This window comes from Pseudophryne corroboree, unplaced genomic scaffold (assembly GCF_028390025.1).
Source record: "Pseudophryne corroboree isolate aPseCor3 unplaced genomic scaffold, aPseCor3.hap2 scaffold_996, whole genome shotgun sequence".
Classification (NCBI taxonomy): Eukaryota; Metazoa; Chordata; class Amphibia; order Anura; family Myobatrachidae; genus Pseudophryne; species Pseudophryne corroboree.
Window position 1 is genome coordinate 54,830 of NW_026970577.1, and position 9,293 is coordinate 64,122.

Genomic DNA, 9,293 nt, shown 5'->3' on the forward strand with positions numbered 1-9,293 from the left:
CAATCGATGGGGGTAATTCCAAGTTGATCGCAGCAGGAATTTTGTTAGCAGTTGGGCAAAACCATGTGTACTGCAGGGGAGGCAGATATAACATGTGCAGAAAGAGTTAGATTTGGGTGAGTTATTTTGTTTCTGTGCAGGGTAAATACTAACTGCTTTATTTTTACACTGCAAATTAGATTGCAGATTGAACACACCACACCCAAATCTAACTCTCTCTGCACATGTTAAATCTGCCTTCCCTGCAGTGCACATAGGTGGTCATTCCGAGTTGTTCGCTCGGTAATTTTCTTCGCATCGCAGCGATTTTCCGCTTAATGCGCATGCGCAATGTTCACACTGCGACTGCGCCAAGTAAATTTGCTATGCAGTTAGGAATATTACTCACGGTTTTTTCATCGTTCTGGTGATCGTAATGTGATTGACAGGAAGTGGGTGTTTCTGGGCGGAAACAGGCCGTTTTAGGGGCGTGTGGGAAAAAATGCTACCGTTTCTGGGAAAAACGCGGGAGTGGCTCGAGAAACGGAGGAGTGTCTGGGCGAACGCTGGGTGTGTTTGTGACGTCAAACCAGGAACGACAAGCACTGAACTGATCGCACTGGCAGAGTAAGTCTCGAGCTACTCAGAAACTGCACAGAGATGTCTTATCGCAATATTGCAAATCTTTCGTTCGCAATTTTAAGATGCTAAGATTCACTCCCAGTAGGCGGCAGCTTAGCGTGTGCAATGCTGCTAAAAGCAGCTTGCGAGCGAACAACTCGGAATGAGGGCCATGGGGGGTAATTCTGAGTTGATCGCAGCAGGATTTTTGTTAGCAGTTGGGCAAAACCATGTGCACTGCATTTACGAACAGATGATTTTTTATATAAATTTTAAAATGTTAGTAAATGTGTGTTTTTTTTTCAACCTGGAAGCCCAACATCGATTAAGATCGATCTTAAATAGACCCCTGGGTTTTAAGGATAACCATGGTTGAGTCCAATGGTTAATTCACATTGACCGAAGTTCTAATTAAGTCACCTGTGCTCAAGCATGATATCCTTAAAATCTGGATTGCAATGACAGCATTTTGGAACTATGCCTAAGGGTTTAATTTTTACATTTATCCACTGACAATAAATCTACCTACAATATCCCTGTAACTGTTATGATTACAGTATTTCACTAAATAATTTAATTTGCTGAACCTTCTGTAAAAAGAAATATTAAGCTGCTGTAATTCCCAGATGCAGCAAATTTGTTAGCTAGTGGGCAAAACCATGTGCATTGCAGGGTTGGGGGGGGGGCAGATATAACATTTGCAGAGAGATTTAGGTGGGTTATATTGTTTGTGTGCAGGGTAAATACTAGAGATGAGCGCCGGAAATTTTTCGGGTTTTGTGTTTTGGTTTTGGGTTCGGTTCCGCGGCCGTGTTTTGGGTTCGACCGCGTTTTGGCAAAACCTCACCGAATTTTTTTTGTCGGATTCGGGTGTGTTTTGGATTCGGGTGTTTTTTTCAAAAAACCCTAAAAAACAGCTTAAATCATAGAATTTGGGGGTAATTTTGATCCCAAAGTATTATTAACCTCAAAAAACATAATTTACACTCATTTTCAGCCTATTCTGAACACATCACACCTCACAATATTATTTTTAGTCCTAAAATTTGCACCGAGGTCGCTGTGTGAGTAAGATAAGCGACCCTAGTGGCCGACACAAACACCGGGCCCATCTAGGAGTGGCACTGCAGTGTCACGCAGGATGTCCCTTCCAAAAAACCCTCCCCAAACAGCACATGACGCAAAGAAAAAAAGAGGCGCAATGAGGTAGCTGTGTGAGTAAGATTAGCGACCCTAGTGGCCGACACAAACACCGGGCCCATCTAGGAGTGGCACTGCAGTGTCACGCAGGATGTCCCTTCCAAAAAACCCTCCCCAAACAGCACATGACGCAAAGAAAAAAAGAGGCGCAATGAGGTAGCTGACTGTGTGAGAAAGATAAGCGACCCTAGTGGCCGACACAAACACCGGGCCCATCTAGGAGTGGCACTGCAGTGTCACGCAGGATGTCCCTTCCAAAAAACCCTCCCCAAACAGCACATGACGCAAAGAAAAAAAGAGGCGCAATGAGGTAGCTGTGTGAGTAAGATTAGCGACCCTAGTGGCCGACACAAACACCGGGCCCATCTAGGAGTGGCACTGCAGTGTCACGCAGGATGTCCCTTCCAAAAAACCCTCCCCAATCAGCACATGATGCAAAGAAAAAGAAAAGAAAAAAGAGGTGCAAGATGGAATTATCCTTGGGCCCTCCCACCCACCCTTATGTTGTATAAACAAAACAGGACATGCACACTTTAACCAACCCATCATTTCAGTGACAGGGTCTGCCACACGACTGTGACTGATATGACGGGTTGGTTTGGACCCCCCCCAAAAAATAAGCAATTAATCTCTCCTTGCACAAACTGGCTCTACAGAGGCAAGATGTCCACCTCATCTTCACCCTCCGATATATCACCGTGTACATCCCCCTCCTCACAGATTATCAATTCGTCCCCACTGGAATCCACCATCTTAGCTCCCTGTGTACTTTGTGGAGGCAATTGCTGCTGGTCAATGTCTCCGCGGAGGAATTGATTATAATTCATTTTAATGAACATTATCTTCTCCACATTTTCTGGATGTAACCTCGTACGCCGATTGCTGACAAGGTGAGCGGCGGCACTAAACACTCTTTCGGAGTACACACTTGTGGGAGGGCAACTTAGGTAGAATAAAGCCAGTTTGTGCAAGGGCCTCCAAATTGCCTCTTTTTCCTGCCAGTATAAGTACGGACTGTGTGACGTGCCTACTTGGATGCGGTCACTCATATAATCCTCCACCATTCTATCAATGTTGAGAGAATCATATGCAGTGACAGTAGACGACATGTCCGTAATCGTTGTCAGGTCCTTCAGTCCGGACCAGATGTCAGCATCAGCAGTCGCTCCAGACTGCCCTGCATCACCGCCAGCGGGTGGGCTCGGAATTCTGAGCCTTTTCCTCGCACCCCCAGTTGCGGGAGAATGTGAAGGAGGAGATGTTGACAGGTCGCGTTCCGCTTGACTTGACAATTTTGTCACCAGCTGGTCTTTCAACCCCAGCAGACCTGTGTCTGCCGGAAAGAGAGATCCAAGGTAGGCTTTAAATCTAGGATCGAGCACGGTGGCCAAAATGTAGTGCTCTGATTTCAACAGATTGACCACCCGTGAATCCTTGTTAAGCGAATTAAGGGCTGCATCCACAAGTCCCACATGCCTAGCGGAATCGCTCCGTGTTAGCTCCTTCTTCAATGCCTCCAGCTTCTTCTGCAAAAGCCTGATGAGGGGAATGACCTGACTCAGGCTGGCAGTGTCTGAACTGACTTCACGTGTGGCAAGTTCAAAGGGCATCAGAACCTTGCACAACGTTGAAATCATTCTCCACTGCACTTGAGACAGGTGCATTCCACCTACTATATCGTGCTCAATTGTATAGGCTTGAATGGCCTTTTGCTGCTCCTCCAACCTCTGAAGCATATAGAGGGTTGAATTCCACCTCGTTACCACTTCTTGCTTCAGATGATGGCAGGGCAGGTTCAGTAGTTTTTGGTGGTGCTCCAGTTTTCTGTACGTGGTGCCTGTACGCCGAAAGTGTCCCGCAATTCTTCTGGCCACCGACAGCATCTCTTGCACGCCCCTGTCGTTTTTTAAAAAATTCTGCACCACCAAATTCAAGGTATGTGCAAAACATGGGACGTGCTGGAATTGGCCCAGATTTAATGCACACACAATATTGCTGGCGTTGTCCGATGCCACAAATCCACAGGAGAGTCCAATTGGGGTAAGCCATTCCGCGATGATCTTCCTCAGTTGCCGTAAGAGGTTTTCAGCTGTGTGCGTATTCTGGAAAGCGGTGATACAAAGCGTAGCCTGCCTAGGAAAGAGTTGGCGTTTGCGAGATGCTGCTACTGGTGCCGCCGCTGCTGTTCTTGCGGCGGGAGTCCATACATCTACCCAGTGGGCTGTCACAGTCATATAGTCCTGACCCTGCCCTGCTCCACTTGTCCACATGTCCGTGGTTAAGTGGACATTGGGTACAGCTGCATTTTTTAGGACACTGGTGACTCTTTTTCTGAGGTCTGTGTACATTTTCGGTATCGCCTGCCTAGAGAAATGGAACCTAGATGGTATTTGGTACCGGGGACACAGTACCTCCAACAAGTCTCTAGTTGGCTCTGCAGTAATGATGGATACCGGAACCACGTTTCTCACCACCCAGGATGCCAAGGCCTCAGTTATCCACTTTGCAGTAGGATGACTGCTGTGATATTTCATCTTCCTCGCAAAGGACTGTTGAACAGTCAATTGCTTACTGGAAGTAGTACAAGTGGGCTTACGACTTCCCCTCTGGGATGACCATCGACTCCCAGCGGCAACAACAGCAGCGCCAGCAGCAGTAGGCGTTACACGCAAGGATGCATCGGAGGAATCCCAGGCAGGAGAGGACTCGTCAGACTTGCCAGTGACATGGCCTGCAGGACTATTGGCATTCCTGGGGAAGGAGGAAATTGACACTGAGGGAGTTGGTGGGGTGGTTTGCGTGAGCTTGGTTACAAGAGGAAGGGATTTACTGGTCAGTGGACTGCTTCCGCTGTCACCCAAAGTTTTTGAACTTGTCACTGACTTATTATGAATGCGCTGCAGGTGACGTATAAGGGAGGATGTTCCGAGGTGGTTAACGTCCTTACCCCTACTTATTACAGCTTGACAAAGGGAACACACGGCTTGACACCTGTTGTCCGCATTTCTGGTGAAATACCTCCACACCGAAGAGCTGATTTTTTTGGTATTTTCACCTGGCATGTCAACGGCCATATTCCTCCCACGGACAACAGGTGTCTCCCCGGGTGCCTGACTTAAACAAACCACCTCACCATCAGAATCCTCCTGGTCAATTTCCTCCCCAGCGCCAGCAACACCCATATCCTCCTCATCCTGGTGTACTTCAACACTGACATCTTCAATCTGACTATCAGGAACTGGACTGCGGGTGCTCCTTCCAGCACTTGCAGGGGGCATGCAAATAGTGGAAGGCGCATGCTCTTCACGTCCAGTGTTGGGAAGGTCAGGCATCGCAAACGACACAATTGGACTCTCCTTGTGGATTTGGGATTTCAAAGAACGCACAGTTCTTTGCGGTGCTTTTGCCAGCTTGAGTCTTTTCAGTTTTCTAGCGAGAGGCTGAGTGCTTCCATCCTCATGTGAAGCTGAACCACTAGCCATGAACATAGGCCAGGGCCTCAGCCGTTCCTTGCCACTCCGTGTGGTAAATGGCATATTGGCAAGTTTACGCTTCTCCTCCGACAATTTTATTTTAGGTTTTGGAGTCCTTTTTTTTCTGATATTTGGTGTTTTGGATTTGACATGCTCTGTACTATGACATTGGGCATCGGCCTTGGCAGACGACGTTGCTGGCATTTCATCGTCTCGGCCATGACTAGTGGCAGCAGCTTCAGCACGAGGTGGAAGTGGATCTTGATCTTTCCCTAATTTTGGAACCTCAACTTTTTTGTTCTCCATATTTTATAGGCAGAACTAAAAGGCACCTCAGGTAAACAATGGAGATGGATGGATTGGATACTAGTATACAATTATGGACGGACTGCCACGGTTAGGTGGTATAAAAAAACCACGGTTAGGTGGTATATATTATAATAATAATACAATTATGGATGGACGGACTGCCTGCCGACTGCCGACACAGAGGTAGCCACAGCCGTGAACTACCGCACTGTACACTGGTAGATAAAGAGATAGTAGTATACTCGTAACAACTAGTATGACACTATGACGACGGTATAAAGAATGAAAAAAAAACCACGGTTAGGTGGTATATATTATAATAATAATACAATTATGGATGGACGGACTGCCTGCCGACTGCCGACACAGAGGTAGCCACAGCCGTGAACTACCGCACTGTACACTGGTTGATAAAGAGATAGTAGTATACTCGTAACAACTAGTATGACACTATGACGACGGTATAAAGAATGAAAAAAAAACCACGGTTAGGTGGTATATATTATAATAATAATACAATTATGGATGGACGGACTGCCTGCCGACTGCCGACACAGAGGTAGCCACAGCCGTGAACTACCGCACTGTACACTGGTTGATAAAGAGATAGTAGTATACTCGTAACAACTAGTATGACACTATGACGACGGTATAAAGAATGAAAAAAAAACCACGGTTAGGTGGTATATATTATAATAATAATACAATTATGGATGGACGGACTGCCTGCCGACTGCCGACACAGAGGTAGCCACAGCCGTGAACTACCGCACTGTACACTGGTTGATAAAGAGATAGTAGTATACTCGTAACAACTAGTATGACACTATGACGACGGTATAAAGAATGAAAAAAAAACCACGGTTAGGTGGTATATATTATAATAATAATACAATTATGGATGGACGGACTGCCTGCCGACTGCCGACACAGAGGTAGCCACAGCCGTGAACTACCGCACTGTACACTGGTTGATAAAGAGATAGTAGTATACTCGTAACAACTAGTATGACACTATGACGACGGTATAAAGAATGAAAAAAAAACCACGGTTAGGTGGTATATATTATAATAATAATACAATTATGGATGGACGGACTGCCTGCCGACTGCCGACACAGAGGTAGCCACAGCCGTGAACTACCGCACTGTACACTGGTTGATAAAGAGATAGTAGTATACTCGTAACAACTAGTATGACACTATGACGACGGTATAAAGAATGAAAAAAAAACCACGGTTAGGTGGTATATATTATAATAATAATACAATTATGGATGGACGGACTGCCTGCCGACTGCCGACACAGAGGTAGCCACAGCCGTGAACTACCGCACTGTACACTGGTTGATAAAGAGATAGTAGTATACTCGTAACAACTAGTATGACACTATGACGGTATAAAGAATGGAAAAAAAACCACGGTTAGGTGGTATATATTATAATAATAATACAATTATGGATGGACGGACTGCCTGCCGACTGCCGACACAGAGGTAGCCACAGCCGTGAACTACCGCACTGTACACTGGTTGATAAAGAGATAGTAGTATACTCGTAACAACTAGTATGACACTATGACGACGGTATAAAGAAAGAAAAAAAAATACCACGGTTAGGTGGTATATATTGTAATACAATTATGGATGGACGGACTGCCTGCCGAGTTCCGACTGCCGACACAGAGGTAGCCACAGCCGTGAACTACCGCACTGTACTGTGTCTGCTGCTAATATAGACTGGTTGATAAAGAGATAGTATACAATACATACAACAATATACTACTATACTGGTGGTCAGGCACTGGTCACCACTAGTCACACTGGCAGTGGCACTCCTGCAGCAAAAGTGTGCACTGTTTAATTTTAAATTAATATAATATTATGTACTCCTGGGGGCTCCTGCTATAACAACCTGCAGTGCTCCCCAGTCTCCCCCACAATTATTATAAGCTTTGCCTTTTATACATTGATGTGCAGCACACTGGGCTGAGCTGAGTGCACACAGACTGAGTCACACTGTGTGACTGGCTGCTGCTGTGTATCGTTTTTTTTCAGGCAGAGAACGGATATAGCAGAGAACGGATATATTATATTAAAATAAATAAAAGTTAACTAACAACAACTGCACTGGTCACTGTGGTAAACTCTGTCTGACTCTGCACAATCTCTCTCTCTCTTCTAATCTAATTTCTAATGGAGAGGACGCCAGCCACGTCCTCTCCCTATCAATCTCAATGCACGTGTGAAAATGGCGGCGACGCGCGGCTCCTTATATAGAATCCGAGTCTCGCGAGAATCCGACAGCGTCATGATGACGTTCGGGCGCGCTCGGGTTAACCGAGCAAGGCGGGAGGATCCGAGTCTGCTCGGACCCGTGAAAAAAACATGAAGTTCGTGCGGGTTCGGTTTCAGAGAAACCGAACCCGCTCATCTCTAGTAAATACTGGCTGTTTTGTTTTTACACTGCAATTTAGATTTCAGTTTGAACACACCGCACCAAAATCTAACTCTCTCTGCACATATTATACACCCCCCCCCCCCTGCAGTGTACATGGTTTTAGCTAATAAATTTGCTGCTGTGATCAGATCTGAGTTAAGCCCTATGTATTTGGCACTGGCAAAGGGTTAGAGGCCTTGCTGTAGAGCTCACACCTTTCTTATCATGCATTGTAATATTTCCTATGTCCTGATGTTGTGCTCTCTGCTCCATCCAAGTAAACAGCAATGTAGCATGGCTATTAAAGAGCGTGAAGATTGCAGATTTCCTGGGATTAATGCTAAGGAATGCTATTCCAGAGGCTGCTGCTTTAATTCAAGTGTCACTGGGGTTAAATGGTGTTTTTACCTTAAAAACACAGGTAGAGTATATAGTACAGTGGTAAAGTGGGAGCATGTAGTGCTATTGATTACAGATTTGATGGAGCTTAAACATGGATAAGGTCCATGGCTCTAAGAGTTTATCTTGTGTATCCTTTATTCTTAGTCATGGTCAGATAAGATTAGAAAATACCATTTAAGTGGAAATTTCCTGTTAGCTGTTTTTCAGTTTGCTCAACTGTCTGATTAACTTGTCCTAAAAAAGGACCAAAGGAGCTAAATTGCCCTGTGATCTAGCTAAATTGCCCCAGTTAAAAAAAAAAAAAACTAAGCTGCTGTAATTCCTGGATGTTTCCTTACTGCATCAACAGGAAGTGACAAGAAACAATGTAATGTGGAACCGTACAGCAGAAGGGATTGCGGCTACCCCACAATAAGTGCAGCGGAATGTAAGAAGAGGAATTGTTGCTTTGACTGCAGCATTCCCGGGGTTAACTGGTGTTTCTTCAAGTCACAAGGTATGGAGCTGCTGTATAGTTACTCGCAAGTCAGTAGTTGTATGATGCTCACACCTGGAAAACTGGATACACACAGAATGCCCTACACAGGGGGTGAAATGAGCGCCCCCCCCCCCACCTCCCGTACGCTCAGCACACATCACGCTGTGCTGAGCGGGGGCAGAGATGTGTGCTGAGCAGTTCGCTCAGCACACATCTCTCCCCAAAATCGGGCCGTGAATACGGACCTTTAAACTGGATCCACACTTAGATTATCTGTCCAATTAAATTTTTTCTAGTTGAAACAAAATTATGCTAATATGTGGCAGCAAATGACAATTGACCATTTGCTCACAAACACTGGAAAACATCCAAAAATGGTCATTTAGATAAAT